General features: G+C 45.4%; 1 protein-coding gene and 1 long non-coding RNA gene across 5 annotated transcripts in view; one reads left to right on the forward strand and one right to left on the reverse strand.

Annotated features, from left to right (window-relative positions):
- POU6F2 (POU class 6 homeobox 2) overlaps nucleotides 1-19622 on the reverse strand; it is a 486796-nt gene that overhangs the window by 41685 nt on the left and 425489 nt on the right. The window lies entirely within an intron of this gene.
- Nucleotides 8525-13383, forward strand: LOC102158154. Of its 2 annotated transcripts, XR_002340454.1 has the most exons (5): nucleotides 8525-9921; nucleotides 10285-10446; nucleotides 11843-11963; nucleotides 13103-13214; nucleotides 13344-13383. It is a non-coding gene; the product is annotated as an uncharacterized LOC102158154 (long non-coding RNA). The 2 variants fall into 2 exon arrangements; XR_002340453.1 differs by having other exon boundaries at nucleotides 8525-10446.

The following is a 19622-nucleotide window of genomic DNA, read 5'->3' on the forward strand; positions in this document are numbered from 1 at the left end:
AAAGCAGGGAGATGGTCACACACCGTGTTGCTTAAACGCCTCGGATGTGCCCGTTTTGTCTAGGCTGGTCGCTCCCCCCCGCACTTCCACAGATCTCTCCCTGAAACTCCTCCGCAGACTCTGATTTCAGAAAGGCCGCAACAAGGAAAGGAGAGGAGCCGAGACAGAAAGGTGGGAGGTTCCTTACCTGGGAAGCTGTATTTTATTATTTTGTTTTCTTTGTAGGGCTGCACCCTCGGCATATGGAGGTTCCCAGGCTAGGGGTCAAATCAGAGCTACAGCTACTGGCCTACACCACAGCCACAGCAACGTCATATCCGAGGTGCATGCGACCCACACCACAGCTCACGGCAACGCCGGATCCTTAACTCACAGGCCAGAGCCAGGGATGGGACCTGCATCCTCATGGATACTACTCACGTTTGTTACGACTGAGCCACACGGGAACTTCGGAAAGTGTATTTTACATGAAAAGCCTTTCCCTTGTCAAGGGGAGTATTTGCATCTACACATATTTCAGCTAAACCAGGGAATCAAGATGCTGGGGTTTGAAGGGCGATAGGAAAACTGATTTAAGGGCAAAGATGGAAAGAGGCAGCTTTCGAGACAAAGTTCTAGGACTAGTATTTGGAGTTTGATTTTCTGGCTGCCAGAGCCCCAGATTTCCTGCTGGGAGGAAGACCTGTCACGGAGCAAACAAAGCCACTAGGCTGGGACTTCAGATCCAGGTCCCAACCACACCAGACAAATTCCGGCTCTCCTGAGATGCTGAGGACTGGCAGACCCTTCTCTGAGTAAGGCACGGTGTCATGTGCCCCACCGAGGACACCAAGAAGACACGACAGGGGCAGGGGCAAGGCAATGAGACCGGCCCGGTGCTGCCGGGTACTGGCAGACCCTTCTCTGAGTAAGGCACGGTGTCATGTGCCCCACCGAGGACACCAAGAAGACACGACAGGGGCAGGGGCAAGGCAATGAGACCGGCACGGTGCGTGCAGAGATGCTAAGAACCCAGCCGAGACGTGATCTGCACCAAATGAGTGGCAAGGACTCTGATAGAAATCTCTGTACTCACGGGTCGGTGCTCAAAAGAGGTGGGAGTGAATGAGTGATTGAGAAAAAGAAGGGTGGGGATAGGCGGCTGGGAAGACTTCCTAGAAGAAAGGGGGCAGAGCCTGGTCTTGGAGTTTGGGCAGGATCAGGCAGGGCAGAGAAACCATTCTAAAGGAGAGAGCAACCTAGCGGAGAGAAACGTGGGGCAGTGCGAGTTGACTAGTTTGCATGCAAAAGAGGGTGCAGACACTGGGCAGTGGCAGATCGGCCTGGAAGGATCCATTTCCGGCCAGGCAAGACGTTTCCATGAATTGTTTTTGAGGGGGTGTGGGGAAAGAGTACTGAAACGGAGCTATTTCGATGGGGGATGGGACCAGGTTGGAGCAAACAGACGGCAGAGTCGGTCGAGAGACTGGAGACCAGGAGGCGAGTTGCCAGGGTGCCGTTGTAGTCGTCCCAGGGAGAAGCGCAAGGCGTCAGTGAATCCTTGACATGTGACCGGCTTCCACTTCAGTTCAGAAAGCATGGCCTGTTTTATGCCTAGGTTGCAACATTAGAGATTTTTGAGTGAGGTTATTGCCCCATCAATCCCGCAGCAAATAGCTCAGGCATCATTTGCGATGATCCTCTCTGTTTTTGCCCTGACTCCACCGGTAATGATTCATCTCGGATGAACGCCTGAGCCAGGACGAGGCCCATACTGGTATTGTAATGATAATTTGTGGCCTAAAAGAGTTCCAGCCTCTGACAGGGGACTTATTTGGACGGGGCTGCTCAGGTGTGCTTGTCTCTTCGCTTAGAGGAGTTACGAGCGTAAACCACAACTGAGAATAAAGTCCACGTTGTAAGAGCAACTAAAAGGAAAAAAAATCACTAAGTGATGACTGCTGTTCATCAGCACACCCCATTTCCATAAGGCTTGAAGTGGCTTCCACCTAACTCTGATTATCATTATTCAGCAGCACTTGTAACTTAAGCCACCGTAAAGATTATCTTGTGACTCCGCAGTTCAGGGCCATGGAAACGCCTTTGGGTTACCAGGTCATCATAACTATGCCCCTTTAGACCTCAGTTTAATTGAGGTATTCGTAGGGATGAATTATGGCTGATGGAGGGGGACGGGTGTTGAGTTTATTCACTGCCAGCACGTAGGTGTTACTGGCAGCAGTTGAGGGTGGTATCACAGAAGCCGAGGGCCTCCAGACAAGCCGTCTGATGGGCCACATGTCCTAATAGTCTATGACATGCTGTTAAACTCTGCCCCGGAGAATGTGATTGCAGATGTCGGTGTGACAAGGAGTTCTGTCGCACACATCTTTAGGAAAAGGAAACCCGCCAGTGCTGTAAATCAATGACTTTTCAGGTCTTTCAACCCATCAGCAGAGACAATTCTTTGCCAAACATTTGTGTAACCTCAGCACTTTTTGGTCAAGAGGCTTTTGTTAACACCTGGCATCACTTCGTCCATCCTTGAACATAGAGCTTCAGCATGCCAGAGCCGAGGAGCCATCGTGAGTGATCAGCAGTGCGGGAAGAGCCGGTCCCCTTCCCCTTCCTTTCTGGCCACAGCCACTGTTCTCTCTTCCTCCAAGGGATGAGTTTCGTCTTCTTTATATAATATGTTCACTTTAGTCTCACCGTGTTCCCAGGTTTAAGGTTAAATTCACAGTTACTTTGGCAGCTCTGATTAGAATGTTGATCCAGGAAGAACAGGAGAATACAGTTATTTCCCAAACAAAATTTAGTTTTGCATCGTGCAGTTGAGGGCCTTCTTGCATATGTCCAAGATGGGGAGGAGAGAAGTGTGCATGTTTAGAGGGTCTCTAGCAGAGACTCTGAACCACAGGTGTTAAAGGCATGAAGATCACCTGAGCTAGGAGTCCAGTCAGAGGAAGACACTCAGCTGAGGACAAAGAGTTGAATCTTGCAAAAAACGCTCATCAGTTGACCATGTTCAGAATCAGTCAGTGTCACGACTGATTAACAATGTCTGGCAAGGGTATGGGCACAGGGCATGCAGTATGCCTGAAGGTGGCATAACTGAAGCCCAGGACATGAGACAGATGAGCTTAGATCAACTTGTAAGAACTGAATGATATGCCTTGTCTTAATGAGCTACTGTGAGAAAGAGTCTTTCACAGTGTACATTTTAACACTTACGTTATGGGTGTCAGTAAGTACCCCACTCCTGGGAATACCTACCTACTCAGTGTTTTTCACTGTTGGTTAGAATTAGGATCCCTACTGGGTGCCCTTGTATTTGGCTTCAACTTCAGAAACACATTCACAGACGAGAGTAAGAACTGGAGGTGTCATGATCTTTAAAATGTCACTTTCACTCACATGATGAAAAGGATAATTTGCATGAAAACATGTAAAAACAGCAATGACAACAATAAAAAAATCCTCTTCCTTAAAAGTTTCTTAAAAGCCAGTACTTTCCTCACTGGTTGGGTTCCAGCCCAGGCTTTGCCGTAACTAGTGAGAAATTGTTGGTGAATTATTTCACCTCTTAGAACCTCAGTCTGATCATCTATAAAATGGGAATCATACTGTACACTTCATAAGGCTATTGTGAGGATTAAGTTAACACATGCAAAGCGCCCCCCCCATTCTGTGCTCTGACAACCAAAGAGGTGTTCCTTAAACGTTTGTTCATAACTTCATTTTTTTTACATTCTTTCGTGGTAATTCCTGGGCTTTTTTTTTTCTTTTTTCTTTTTAGGGCTGTACCCATGGCATATGGAACTTCCCAGGCTAGGGGTCGAATCAGAGCTACAGCTGCTGGCCTACACCACAGCCATAGCGATGTGGGGTCCAAGCTGTGTCTGAGACCTATACCACAGCTCAGGGCAACGCTGGACCCTTAACCCACTGAATGAGGCCAGGGATCAAACCATCATCCTTATGGATACTAGTTGGGTCATTACAGCTGAGCCACTAAGGGAACTCCTCTTGGGTTTTTTTTTTTTTTTTTTTTAATTGCAAGAGCTTTTTTTGAATTTCTCTGAATGTTATAATTTCACCATGAAAAGGATTTACCATGAAGAACAGAACACAGTACTTTGCCACAAAAAATAACAAAACCAGAGATGGGGTTCAGATGGCGGAAAAGAGGGACTGGAGCTCAACTTCTCTCATAAAAACAACAAAATTACAACCAAATGCTGAGCAACCTTCAACCAAATGGACTGGAAACTTTCAAAAAGATACCCTACTCCTGGAGTTCCCGTTGTGGTTGCAATAGAAATGAATCCAACCAGGAACTGTGAGGTTGCAGGTTCGATCCCTGGCCTTGCTCAGTGGATGAAATGATCAGATCTGACTGTAGTTCTTGGAGGATCTCCTGGGAAAACAGGGGTGAGTGTGGCTCTTGTGGGGGAAGGACACTGGAGGCAAAGCTCTCAGGAATGTTCATCAGCATGCGTTTCTCTGGAGGGGGCCATTTTGAGAAAATCTGGCCCCACCCATCATCACTGAGAAGCCCCAGGGCAAACAACAATCCAGGTGGGATCGTAGCCCTGCCCCTCAGTAAACAGGCTACCTAAAGACCCCCCAGGCACACAGCCTCCTCTAATCTCACCCAGAGACAAGGCACCACCCACCAGAGGAATAGGAATAAGCCCCATCCACCAGTGGGCAGGCACCAGTCCCTCCCCATCAGGAAGCCTACAGCAAGTCCCCATACCAACTTCAGCCACAAGGGGGGCAGACATCAGAAACAAGAGAGGCTATTACTCTATTATCTATAAAAAGGTCACCACACTAAAAACCTATAAAAATGAAAAGACAGAGAACTATAACTCAGATGAGGGAGAAAGAAGAAACCCCAGAAAATCAGCTAAGTGGTCAGGAGATTCTCAGCCTCCAGGAAAAAGACTTTACACTGTTGATGCTGAAGATGATGCAAGACATTGGAAATAAACTGGAGGCAAAGATGGATAACTTACAGGAAACACTGAGCAAAGAGATACAAGATATAAAACTTAAGCAAGAAGAGATGCAAAATATGATAACTGAAATAAAAATTCATTAGAAGCAGCCAACAGCAGGATACAGGAGGCAGAAGAACAAATAAGCGAGGTGGAGGACAGGCTAGTGGAAATCACTGATGGGGAACAGAAAAGAGAAAAAAGATTGAAAACAAATGAAGAGAGTCTCAGGGAACTCTGGGACAACGTTAAATGCACCAACATCTGTATTATAGGGGTGCCAGAAGGAGAAGAGACAGAGAAATGGACAGAAAAAATATTTGAATAGATAGTAGCCAAAAGCTTCCCTAAAATGGGAGAGGAACCACTCGCTCAAATCCAGGAAGCACAACAAGTGCCATGTAAAATAAACCCAAGGAGGAACACCCTGAAACATATTAATCAAACTGACCAAAATTAAAGGCAAAGAGAAAATATTGAAAGCAGCTAGGGAAAAGAAACAAATAACATACAAGGGAACCCTGATAAGGTTACTGGCAGATTTTTCAGCAGAAACTCTGCAGGCCAGAAAGGAGTGGCATGATATACTTAATGTGATGAAAGGAAAAAAACCTCCAACCAAGATTACTTTACCCAACAAGACTCTCATTCAGATTTGAAGGAGAAAGCAAAAGATTTACAGATAAGCAAAAGCTAAGAGAATTCAGCAACACTAAACCAGCCTTACAACAAATACTAAAGGAACTTCTCTAGGCAGAAAAGAAAAGGCAGCAACAGGGAACAAAGATACCACAGATGACAAGGCTCACCAGTAAAGGCATATATACAGTAAAGATACGAAATCATCCGTGCACAATTATACCACCAAAATCAGAAATCATGAGAAGAGGAGGGTAAACATGCAGGACACTGGAGATGCACTTGCAATTAAGAGACCAACAACTTAAAGGAATCTCATATATATATATAGACTCTTATATCAAAACTTCAGAATAAATATATATATATAGACTGGTAGGTGGAGCTGATTCCCATCCCTCTGATGGGTGGGGCTGTGTCTCTGGATGAGATTAGAGGCTGGCTGTGTGCCTGAGGGGTCTTTAGGCAGCCTGTTTACTGAGGGGTGGGGCTGTGATCCCACCTGGATTGTTGTTTGCCTTGGGGCTTCTCAGCGCTGACTGCATTTCTATATACTAACAGCAAAAGATCAGAAAGAGAAATTAGGGAAGCAATCCCGTTTACCATTGCATCAAAAAGAATAAAATACCTAGGAATAAACCTACCTAAAGGAACAAAAGACCTGTACTCTGAAAACTACAAGACACTGATGAAAGAAATCAAAGATGACACAAACAGATGGAAAGACATACCATGCTCTTGGTTTGGAAGAGCAATATTACCAAAATGAGTATACTACCCGAGGCAATCTACAGATTCGATGCAATCCCTATCAAATTACCAAGGACATTTTTCACAGAACTAGAACAAAATACTCTAAAGTTTGTTTGGAAGAAGAAAAGGCCCAGAATAGCCAAAGACATCCTGAAAAAGAAAAATGGAGCTGGAGGAATCAGACTCCTTGACTTCAGACTATACCACAAAGCGACAGTTACTAAAACCGTATGGTTCTGGCACAAAGACAGAAATACAGATCAGTGGAACAGGATAGAAAGCCCAGAATTAAACCCACGCACCTACAGTCAACTAATCTATGATAAAGGAGGCAAGAATATACAATGGAGAAAAGACAGCCCCTGCAGTAAGTGGTGCTGGGAAAACTGGGCAGCCACATGTAAAAGAATGAAATTAGAACACTCCCTAACACCATACACAAAAATAAACTCCAAATGGATTAAAGACCTAGATATAAGACCAGACACTATAAAACTCTTAGAGGAAGACATAGGCCAAACACTCTCTGACATAAACGACAGCAACATCTTCTCAGATCCACCTCTTAGAGTAATGACAATACAAATAAACGAATGGGACTTAGTTAAACTCAAACGTTTCTGCACAGCAAAGGAAACCCTAAACAAAATGAAAAGACAACCCACAGAAGGGGAGAAAATATTTGCAAGTGAATTGACTGACAAGGGATTAATCTCTAAAATTTATAAACACCCCTTACAGCTCAATACCAAAAAAACAAACAACCCCATCAAAAAATGGGCAGAAGATCTAAACAGACATTTCTCCAAAGAAGACACATGGATGGCCAAAAGACACATGAAAAGATGTTCAACATCACTCCTCATCAGAGAAATGCAAATCAAAACCACTATGAGGTACCACCTCACACCAGCCAGAATGGCCATCACCAAAAAGTCTACAAACAGTAAGTGCTGGAGAGGGTGTGGAGAAAAAGGAAGCCTGTCACACTGTTGGTGGGAATGTAAATTGGGGCAACCACTGTGGAAAACAGTATGGAGATGCCTCAGAACACTAAAAATAGAACTCCCATTTGACCCAGCAATCCCACTCCTGGGCATCTCTCCAGAGAAAACCCTGACTCGCAAGGACACATGTACTCCGATGTTCACTGCAGCACTATGTGCAACAGCCAAGACATGGAAACCACCTAAATGCCCATCGACAGAGGTGTGGCTCAAGAAGAGGTGGTCCATATACACAAGGGAATATTACTCAGCCATTGAAAGGAAGGAAATACCAAACATTTTTAGCAACGTGGATGGACCTAGAAATTATCATGCTGAGTGAAGTCAGTCAGACAATGAGACACCAGCATCAAATGCTATCATTTGCATGTGGAATCTGAAAAAAGGACACAATGAACTTCTTTGCAGAACAGAAGCTGACTCATAGACTTTGAAAAACTTATGGTTTCCAAAGGAGACAGTTTGGGGGGTGGGGGGATGAATTGAGGGTTTGGGATGGAAATGCGATAAAATTTGGTTGCGGTGATCGTTGTACAACTACAGATGTAATAAAATTCATTGATTAAAAATATAAAAGTAAATAAAAATAAAAAAATATATTTAGATGAAAAAAGGAAATGAAAAATAATGAAATCTTCCTTGTCATTGAATATGCAAAGTTGGGATTTTCTGTGGAGGTACTAAGATTCAATAGGTGCTTCATCCCAAAAGAAGGGCTAGATCTTTATGCTTTTACAGAAGAGGTTTCTGAAAACCAGTTAGATGATTCCAGAACTCAGACACTCACAGTGAGGGTAGATGAAGAATTTTTTTTTTTTTTTTGATACAGAGAATTTTTGAAATTCCGTGTGTCTTCGCTCTCAGGGATGAGGCACGGGTGCCTTCTCTTCCCCTCAGCATTAATGAAAGTGGCTGAATAAATACTGTCCTCTCCGTTTGGGGGACACACCCCGGGAAAATCTGGAGTTGAGATGCTGTGGCTTTAAGAGCTGACTGGGGAGGAGAGAAAGGCAGGGAGAGGAAGAAGGGAGGGAGGGAGGGAGAAGGGAGAGAGAAAAGAAGGAGGAGAAGAGGAGGAGCTTTTGGGGGGCGGGGGCAGGAGGAGGTTGGGGGAAGGGGGGGGACGGGCACGAGCTTCAGTGCATCCATGCCAGCTCCACCCCGGGATGTGAGTGTCTTCCTGAACTGGTTACCATGGGTCTGAGCCATTTAAAATACTTGTCCCCGAGGGCCTCCTGGGCAGTGGGCACTGGGACAGCATCATCGATCGAGCTTTGAGGAGTGGTGGTGGAGAAAACCAAGCTCCGAAAGGGGAGTGGGCGGCTGGAAGAAGCCACTTAGCCACAGCAACGTGCCCTTGGAAGGTCGCATCAGGGCCTCGGAAGACCTTGCGAAAACGCTCCCAAGAGTTGGCCCGAGCCATCTGCCGGCCCAGAGATCAGAGGCCGTCCTAGGACAGGTCAGCCAAACGGGGCCATTCTTACCTCCCATCTGTCCTCAGCCTGACCTGTCAGAAACTGAGTCTGAAAGCTGAGGCAAGGAGCCAGTCCAACAGGGGAGGAAAGGGGACAAGCCACCCATTCCCAGGGCAGCAACACCAGGAAGGGGGCCCAGTCGTGGCTGCTACTGGCAGTGCAGGGAAATTTATTAGGCTCGCAATTTTGATTATGGTCGGGGAGTTGGGCATCTTAGTTGCAATTTAGGCCATCATAGGAGACTGTACTCCCCTAAAGGCAGCCCTGGGGCAAGAACCCCCACTTTTATCCAGGGGGAGAGGAAGGCCTATGGCCACTGCAAAGGTTGAAAGGGACAGGGGGGCTTTGATGACTATCACCCAGCACCAGGTCTGCCCTCTTTCCCCACTTATATGGGAAATTAAATTACTAGACAAAGAAATTCTAACTTGTAAACCTCTCCCAGTTTCCCACCCCTCTGGCTAACCCCCGAGTATATGTGAGGGGGGATCACGTGTGAGAGTAACGTACTATCTTTTTATTTTTAAATTTAATTTTAGCATTTGGAGCCTATAATGGAGTAGCTTGTCTAAATTAAACAAGACTTGTTCATGAATACTCGTGAGTGTTTTCTAAGCCCACTGCCACTTGTCATTTTAAAAACAGGTGAAAATAGGGACTCTCTTTACCTAAATTATTAAGGTCAATCAATAACACTAAAAAGCCTTTGTGGATCACACTATCAAGACTTGGTTACCTAAGGATGCTTGAAAAATTGAGGAGAAAGATAAGCAAGAAGGGGACATGGAGGAAGAGAGGAGCGGATTGAACGAGGTAGAGAATTTTACATTGTGAGCAGAATATACATTTCCCCGTAAACTGTGAATTGGTTTATTTCTGAGAAGTAGTTCCACTGCTATTTACAACACTGATTGTTGAAGTTTCAGGACCTAAAAACAGATACTCTTCAAATGCCTTCATCCCTGAAGTTCTTTTGAAGCTTCTGAAAACCTGGAAATGCCAACTGGGAGAGACTGGTGTCCGTCAAAGGAGAACACAGTGATACTACTGGGAAAAGGCAAGGTCAGAAAAGTCAGGGAATTTTGATATGGTCATTTGATGGTTAGGTTAGCAAGATTATTCTCCTTAGTAATCAGCAATATTTCTGAGTTGTAGTAATGATGTGTTTTTATGGGTCTCCATTTCCTCTCTCATCTTTAATTAAACACAAGACACGCATCAAATTCCCAATGCACTGATGAACACAGCCTTTGTTTGTTTAATGGTTAAGCCTCAACAGAGAAAATTTCTGCTGTACCCCCAGTGACCCAGTCACTGTAAATCAACTGCACCCTACTAAAAAATAAATTCAAACGAAAGGACGCACAGAGACAGGAGAAATGTCATGTGCATGCCTTTGTTTTCACGTCCGAACGACGAGCACAGGTAAAAGGACCGTAGAGCGCAGTGAGGATGACCACCGGCAGTTCCAAAGGAGTTTTGAGGAGCCATGTGCCGACAGAGCAGCGGCTGCATCCACTTACGCAGCCCCTTAGCAGCAAACGTCACGGAAGGGACCGCACGTCTCAGAAAACCGACAGGCCTCCGGTAAGAGTCCACCTGGGTGATACAATGACCATTCTTATTGGACCTGAGTCTTTCTCGAGCCCTTTGGCAAAATGGAGTTAGCAGCTGCAGCCCTGCTCTAATAATACTGTAGCCGAATCAGGCACCCCTACACTTTACAGCCGGGTGCTTCTTATTTCTTTTCTGCTTTAACTTTTTAATTTTTTTTTAAGGCATAGTTGATTTACAGTGTGGCGTCAGTTTCTTCTGTACAGCAAAGTGACTCAGTCATCCATATATATATACATTCTTTTCCTCACATCATCTTGTATCACGTTCTATCACAAGTGATCGGACAGGGTTCCCTGGGCTGTACAGCAGTTCCCCATTGCTTGTCCATTCTCAGTGTAATAGCCTGCATCTACTAACCCCTTTTTAGAGCCGCACCTGCAGCATATGGAAGTTCCCAGGCTAATGGCTGAATCGGAGCTGCAGCTGCTGGCCTAACCCACAATGACAGATCCAAGCCGCGTCTGCAACCTATGCTGCAGCTCATGGCAACGCTGGCTCCTTAACCCACTGAGCGAGGCCAGGGATCAAACCCGCATCCTCATGGATACTAGTCAGGTTTGTAACCCACTGAGCCACAGTGAGAACTCCTCATTTTAAATTTTAAGATGCATCCTGTCTGTTCTTAAATATTTTACTGTATTTGTGAGATCTGCAATTTTCTCTTCTATTTGGGTCCCCACTCAAGGGCTAGGAAATATTGACAGGAGAAAAGATGTATTGATCCAGAGCATAATCAGAAGATGAAATAAATTTACACAAGATGATATTACACTGAGATGAGAAGGAAGTGAGGGGGATCGTAAGTGCATGTGGGGCTAATTCCCGGAGTCGCTGGAAGGAGCCAGATCCTCTTCTTGAACACAGTGTAGGTACCTACCACCAACACCAGGTTTAAAATCGTATCTGAGTTACAGATTCACGATCCTGAGAAGCAGACTGGCAAGCCCTGGATTATTTGGGGGTTCTTGATTTCTCCATGGCTCTGTTTTCCCTCTACTTGCTCTGCTTACTTATTACTCAGCTGGCAGGTGGGATGTGGAAGACAGAAGGGGGAGAGTCAGCTTGGCAAAAGGGTAGCTCAGGTTTGGTTGGGCATGATCGTGGAACCAGAGGCTTCATCCAGGACTGGGAAGAAAAGCTCCGGGAGGTGCGGTCAGTTCTCCCAGCAAAGGTCAAAGAAGCAAGACGCTTACTGCTACTGAGATTTTCTTGGGCAAAGGACGTGGAACGCAGCGAGGTCCTTTGGAAACGGACAGAGAGCTTGCCGCTCTGTCCCCTGCCTGTTCTCCTCGGAAGTGCATTGCTTGTGGTTAGCATATGAGTATGAGTTTGGTGCTTATACAAATATTAATTCTTTACACACCAGAAGCATGCCTGTGTGGATGGGTAACACAGACATATCGGCAGAACTTTCGGTGTCAAGAGTGGAGGACTGAGATCATTCTTATAAAGGGGACAACAGCCCTCTTCAACTTTGTCTGGAGAAGGTAGGCAATTGTCTAAACCTGTCTGCTTTGTTCTGAATGGTTTAAAAGGAGGAGTGCTGCCTTCGTGCATTTAGTCATGCGCAGCTGCTCAAAGGCTCACTCACCCGCCCACTCACTCAGCAAATCCCAGTGCCCAGCACCGGGCCGTACCACACTGCTCTCCCTCCCGCTGTGGAAGGCTGGGCAACGACCCAGCTATCTGGATCCACGAAAACTTCCTGTAAGTCTTGCCATCCATGGCAGTAGCAATCCACCAACAAAGAAGAAAGTCTAGGCTCCCAGTGGTGAGGACAGTCAAGACGGCAGAAGTTCACACAAAACTAAAACCCCTGCTGCGGACAGGCGCCCTGTTGGCTCTTTTCCCTCCAGGGAAGCTGCTGTGGTTGCCAGCGACTGAGGGCCATCTCCCTTAGGTCCCTGTGTTGGAGGACCAAGAACTGCGAACTCAGGTGCGCCACGGGACGGCTGAATCACCCTTCACTGAGATAGGCTCTTATAGGCTCCTTATCCTCCTTTTTTCCCTTTTAGGGCAGCACCTGTGGCATATGGAAGTTCCCAGGCTAGGGGTCAAATTGGAGCTGCAGCTGCCAGCCTGCACCACAGCCACAGCATGGTCTGTGACCTACACCCCAGCTCACGGCAGTGCTGCACGGTTAACCCACTGGTTGGGGCCAGGGATCGAACCGCATCCTCATGGATACTGTCATGTTCGTTCCCACTGAGTCACAGTGGGAACTCCAGTATTATTAAACTTTGATTTCTGCACTCCACTGATTGAATGCCCACTATGTGCCAGGCACTGTTCTAGATTTGGGGCATCTGAGAAAGACGAACCTAAATTTTGTTTTTAGATAACTTTCTTTATGAAAAAGGAGATGGCTAAAAGGCCTGCAAAAGTCAGGCAGCAATAAGGGCTGGGTTATTTCTGGAGGGAGGGTGGGGTAGGTGGGAAAGAGACCCCCCCGCGCCCCAGGAACTGGTAGTTCTGGTCTCCAAGGACGTCACTGAAACCCCCACTTCCCGTGGCAGAGTAGAAATGACAGGCGCACAGGGGGAAATGCCCTCCAGTTTTCAGGACACGAGATTCCTCCTCAGCGACCACATCGTAACCCTGACTCTGCCATTTGCTTCCGCCACAGGGATCGACGTGAGCCCATTACACGGTCTATCATGCCCTCAAAGTGCCCACTCCTTCAGTGACGATGCGAGAATCTGCCTGTCGACTGAGGCCAAGTTGGAGTAAAAACAAAGGTATGTTTCAATGTGTAATCATTTATCACGAGTTAAAGTGTGACGCCTGATACAAAAGCAAATGCCTTCATGACCCTGCTTTCAATTTGTAGCTTCTTACATGTTCTTTTCTTTTTTTTGTCTTTTCAGGGCTGCGTGTGTGGCTCACGAGAGCTCCCAGGCTAGGGGTCACATCGGAGCTAGAGCTGCTAGGGGTCACATCAGAGCTAGAGCTGCCGGCCGATGCCACAGCCACAGCAACACCAGATCCGAGCCGCACGTGCAACCTACACCACAGCTCACGGCAACGCTGGGTCCTTAACCCACGGATTGAGGCCAGGAATCGAACGCATGTGCTCATGGATACTAGTTGGATTCGTTACTGCTGAGCCACAATGGGAACTCTATTCTTACATAATTTTTCAATGAGAAGAAAACAAAATATTTATAAATATAATCTAATGTGTCAATTTCCAATTCTCTTGAGCGATTTCACATTGTCATTATAATACTCATTATATCTGTCCAGCAGGGTGGTCCATACCAGAAAACAACTACACATTCTCAAGGGTGAACTAGAAACATTTCTTTTCATCATCCCTTTCCCCTTTTCCCCAGTGACTACAAATTAAACTATGAGTATTTTCACTTTCTTTAAAGCTGCCAACAGGGTGGAATTACTACCATTTTTTTTCCCTGCAAAAGAGAGTCACAACTGGGGTGAAGCCATCATTTTGCAGAAAGACGAACTTTGTAAATCTTTACATGACTTTGCCTAAGACTTTAAGTTGTAATGCCAACAACAACAACAACAAAACACCTAAAATGTGGGGAAGTATTTCTGCTTCTGCCTGTTGATGCCAGATTAAGAGACTAAATCAGATTAAAGTTATTTATTGCTTGGGAGAGCACTTTTTAGTCTGACTCAGCCTTAGACCTTGGAAGCTTAGTAAACATCCCTAAATGAAACCCTGGATCTATGTACTGTTTCTTACACATTTCTTCCCAGATGAGAGACAAAAGAGCTACAGCAAAGACAGCAAAAAAGCTAAATCAGGGACCAGTGATGTCCACAATGCCAAAATTCTTTGGAGCGGGGGGAAGTGGTGAAGGAAATGTTTGGCACTTACTTAAGGAAGTGCTGTGTGGAGGTCGGGGTTTTGAGCACAAGCCACCCACTCCCCTCACTTGGCCCTGCAACAAACCTTTCTCTGTGCAAAAAAAAAAAAAAAATGCTGCATGCATTTAGCATCACCTAATGCTGTGAGTGCATTCAGGCTGTAAAGCTGAATTTAAATTAGTATAAACAACAAGCCTCTAGGAAAAGAAAAAGCATTGGGGGGAATGAACTCACACCAGGTGTCATTAAAGAAACGTCTGTTTATCCCCAGCCAGTTTCATGAGTCCAAGATGATTCGTTTGCTTTTGGTGAAGAGAATTTCTATTGTTGTGGCAAAAGTAAATGTATTTGGATACTTGCATGCAATATTTCTCTCTCTGTTCAATCGGAAAAAAAGTTATCTTCATCACTCTACCATAGATTACTTTTTCAATTTCCTCTCAGTCATGTTTTTTTTTAATGTTCTTTAGGGGGAGACCACTGGATTTCTCATTTCTCACAACAACGGCTGTAACTCATTAGAAATGCGCTGAGGAGACGGCCTCATGAGACGGCACCCTCATCTTCCTGGGTGACCAGTCTGCCCTCTTGTCACTAACCATCAGGTGGGTTTCGAGAGTGGTAACTGATAAGGGGCACCTCACTCTTTCAGTTGTGGTTTCTTAAATTTCTCTGGTTCTTATTTTCTTTATTTATTTACTTTTGACCTTTTAGGGCCACACCCACGGCATATGGACGTTCCCAGGCTAGGGGCTGAATCAGAGCTGTAGCTGCTGGCTTATACCACAGCTCACAGCAATGCTGGATCCCCAACCCACTGAGCAAGGCCAAGGATCCAACCCACATCCTCATGGATACTAGTCAGGTTCCTTAACCACTGAGCCACAGTGGGAACTCTTGGTTCCTATTTTAAATGTCCCTCAAAGTATATACATAAAATATATAGTATAATGTGTTTATATATATATATATATAATATATAACTAGACATAATATATATGATATATATTTAACACACACATACACACACACACACACACACACACACACACACACACACACACACACACACACATATATATCCAGTACTTCAAATTTAGTCCTGGGAAATGTCAACTCATTATAACAAATAAGCCGCTAGTGTAATGGTTTTCCAACAGTCTTGTTCTAAGCTCGGTAATTTAAAATTTATGTCAATAGTATGAATTTTGGTATTTTTAATTTCAAAGATATTTTTGAAGTACAGCCTTGTCATGAATGTTTCACAGTCATACCGGATGGTTCATTCATCTGCGGTATTAAATCATGAAGACCCTGACATTGAAGAGCAAGGGAGGTATTCAGTCACAAAACCATTAACTTAATGCACAGCTCAGAACTCAGAGATCGTCTGCTTACCTTCTCTAAAAAGTTTCGAGCAATGTTTGTGGCACCAGACTGAGTGTCTGAGAAGGGTGCTTTCTTACTACTTTCGGATTTTTCTGGGCTCCGCCTGCAAGGACAAGTCTACGTATGAAAACCACTGACATTACCCCATTTGTTTTTTAGCCACATCTGAGGCACATGGACGTCTCCGGGTCAGGGATCGAACCTGTGCCGCAGCTGTGACCTGTGTGAATCTGAGCCCCTGCAGAGACAATGCTAGATCTTAACCTGTTGCACTTCAGCAGAAATTCTGACATTATCCCCATTTATACTGTGTTATCTCTGTGTGAGCTGAGCGTGAGCAGACTCTACTTCTTCATTTTTAAAAAAGTATGATTTTGTGATGTCAGAACATCAAAATGAGTTCTTAGAATCCTGAGTAGATGTCACATTTCACCCTATGTTGCTCTAATATGTATATCGCTTTTTAAATGTAAATAATGATTTGAGTATCTTTCTTCTGAAAGGATATTGCCTTTTTACATTTAAAAAAAACCCTTAAGTCCTTCTTTGATAGAAGCGATGATACTGAGAAGAGATCCTCACGTTAAAATCCATTTTCAACTTGCAAACAACTCTTCAAGTTCTGTGTGAGTTTCAAACAGACTTTGGGGTTTTGCTGGCTGTGCAGATCACAAAATCTCTTCCTTTTGGTTGTGTCTGCGAGAGCCTGAGTACAGATTTACTGAAGGTTGACGGGCATGTGTTTACTCTAGAGCATAAGGGGAACCCAGAGACCTTTAATGAACCTCGCAGGTAAAACCCCCGCGGCCCTGCCTTTTGCTTAAAGCCAACACAACATTCTGTCTTAAGGAAAAGTGGAGGCTGTCCTATCCAGCCGCTCCATGGTCCTGGTACCAAGGCAAGCTAGACGTCACCTAGCCTGCTGGTGGTGACGATAAGGAGAAAAGAAAACAGTCCGCTCACTCTGTTGCTGATGGCCTCTGAGTCATCACACTGGCCCCTCTGCATGCTGGGGCCACCGCGGGTCTCGAGACGCAGGTGGTCAAGGGACTGAGGCGGGAGAAGCAGGGCCTGCCTGGTGCTCCCTGCGCCAAGCACTTCACATCCTTTACTGCCTTGATTCCTTACAACAACCCTGAAATGTTAGCACAGTGGCTGAAAAAATTGAAGAAAGGTAAGTAAATAGACAAATGCCGTTTTCCTCAGGTGCAGTAACGCCGGATGGCAGAAGGCTTAAAAGCACGTCCATGTAAAACTTCAGGACACTAAACAGACCTCCTTTGGATCAGCCACCCTCAGTGGATTAAAAGACACACAAGTGAGGAGGACAGCCTGATATTTACGGCAGGCACGGTACTAGGCACTTAGACGCATGACGCTGAAAGCGCCCCTCAGAGGAAAGCGATGCTTTGATGCAGCCAGATCTGGGCTCCAATCCAGGCTCTTTCCCTTTTCTCTAACCCTGCGGCCCAGGGCAGCTGGTTCTGAACGTCTGTTTCCTCAGTGGTCAATTAGACAGTAGCACAAGACCATCGCAGGAATGAAAAGCAATGATGAATGTACACAGCATCTGCCGAGCGTGTTAGCTCACATGGAGTGCTCGATTCATCCAGTCCACAGATGTTATTACTGTGTCTACGCTTACTGTGGGCTCTTCTAGCCACTGGGATCCGTCAGGGAACAAAGCAAAACGTTTTCAGTTAGTATTAGAGCACAGTAAGAAGGATCTCTGGTATCAGACAAAGTGGAGTTGGAATCCTGGCATTTCCAGGTGGATAATCCTGGAAGTTTCTTAACCTATGAAACGGATAAGCCGTGTTCCATCGAGATGAAATGAAACAGCATGTTGAATGCTAGCGACTCTCGGCATGTAGGAAGTGCTCAATGAATGGGAGCAATGGATTGATTTTATTGTTGTTTGTAATAATCCCCAACAACCCCGAATGAATATTGTCATTGCAAGGAGGAGACCACTGCAGCTGAGTGAGATCAGGTGCCTTGCCCGGGGTTGCGGAGCTGCCCGGGGATGAAGTCTAATTCAAACGCCCGTGGTCTTTACTGTGGGCCGCCTTCCACGTGAGCACATGGCGCTTCGCACCTTCCACCTCTGTTACTCTGAGACTGGACTCTTGTGCACATCTACGGACAGGTGTCAGACTAGGGGATGGGTGAGGTTTTTGTCCTTGTGTGTCTGTGTGCTGCTTGACTGATGCCATTGACTTCAAGTATAAAGCTGTATCGATCTTGATTTCACTGTCATCTTCTGAACTCCTCCCCCATGACATCTTCTCGGGATCTACTTGTGTTGGTATTTTACAGGGTGGAAAGTGTTAGCCGATGAGATGCATAGCAGTTTAGAGCAGTGCTCTCTGGCTCATGCATTAGGTTCAATTGGATCGTGTGGGCTTATTTCTGTACATCTGAACTTGCACCTGGCTCCTCTCACTGTTCGGAGTTGTGACTTTTCCAGTCCTACCGACCTCTGATCTATTTCTCATTTCTCTCTTACTGGCCCTTAAGTTGATGATGTGATGCCTACAGCTTTAAGAAGAATGCATCATATCAACAACTTGTGGGCCAACGAGAAAGCTGAGTGCATTATTGGGCATGTGGTGTAATAAACGGACGGTCAGCATTGATTGGGAGGTTGACTGCATCTCATGTGAATGTGACGTCTTCGCCTCTCTGATAATATTCTTCTTAACCATAAAATTGTTTGCAGGAAAAGCTGCTGTTGCTCTAGAGTTGCTAAGTCACAGTTCAGGCCTCCCTCTCTTTCCTTACCCCCGACCTAAATCAAGTGTAGTTTTCAATCTTCCGCCGGAAAAGGTGAGACATAAACAGCTTCTACCTCCACTCCTGACTGTCATGAACAGCCCCAGGGACAGTCTTCCTGATACTGGCTCTGGTTAAGGTTATTCATCAAATAAATAACATCATCTCGATTACAAGCCCCCACACTTTTCTAGTTTTTAATATTGGTGAACTTAGGCTGCCCCTGACAACTGATCTGTTTAATGTGGCAATGTAGTTTCCCATTACAGAAAAGCTGTTATTAATTGATGATATAACTTCAAATCAGGAGTTTCTGAGACTCATAATACAGAATTGGATAGTTCTCTTTTTTTTACTGAGGGTTTACCTCATTAGAGGGGCAGCTTCCAAAGGAAAGAATCTAGAAACGTATGGAGCTTTGCCACTTTGGGAGCTTAACCAGTTCTAAAATCACGTTCCTGCGTCATACTACAAAAAGCCCCACCCAAGGATTTACGGGGCTAGAGTTCCCTGTGCGGCTCTGAAAGGCTCGCTTTGGTGAGCCTCCATGTGAGGCGCCCACCTCCTTCTCCATGGTTGTCCTCCTGGCTAGCAAGCCTTGCAGGAAGGCAGGGGACCTACGGTCCCTCAGACCCTGGCACCTTAAGTCTTATTTTTCTCTGGCAAGATGAAGTAGAGATCTGAGGTCAGCTTTTCAAGATTATCTCGTTGCTGTAGAGACTTCCCCCAAACGACTTCTCTAGTTCCTCTGATCAGCAAAAAATAACAATGGTGGGAATATTGATTGCAATACTCTCTATTTATTTTGGCAAGATCTATAGTTCTTTGCAGTGTTCAAGTGAGTGAAGGTTTATATATCTTCAAGAGAAATTCAGGAGGTTGATAGGGCAAGAATTACAGTTCCTGTTTGTAGATGGAGCAGTGAAGTTTCTGGATTTGTGACAAATCTATGGAGCATCCAGAAGATGAACCTAAGTCTTTGAAGCCCAGGAAGCAAGGGAAATGGGGGAGGGTGGGTATGGCTTCGGGGCTCACATCTCGGGCCACTTACTAAAGGGAGAGCTGTCTTTTTTTTTTTTGGAGAAGCAGATTTAATTTTTTAGTAACGATTTTTTTCCATTATAGTTGGTTTACAGTGTTCTGCC

The sequence above is a fragment of the Sus scrofa genome, chromosome 18, assembly GCF_000003025.6.
Source record: "Sus scrofa isolate TJ Tabasco breed Duroc chromosome 18, Sscrofa11.1, whole genome shotgun sequence".
NCBI lineage: Eukaryota > Metazoa > Chordata > Mammalia > Artiodactyla > Suidae > Sus > Sus scrofa.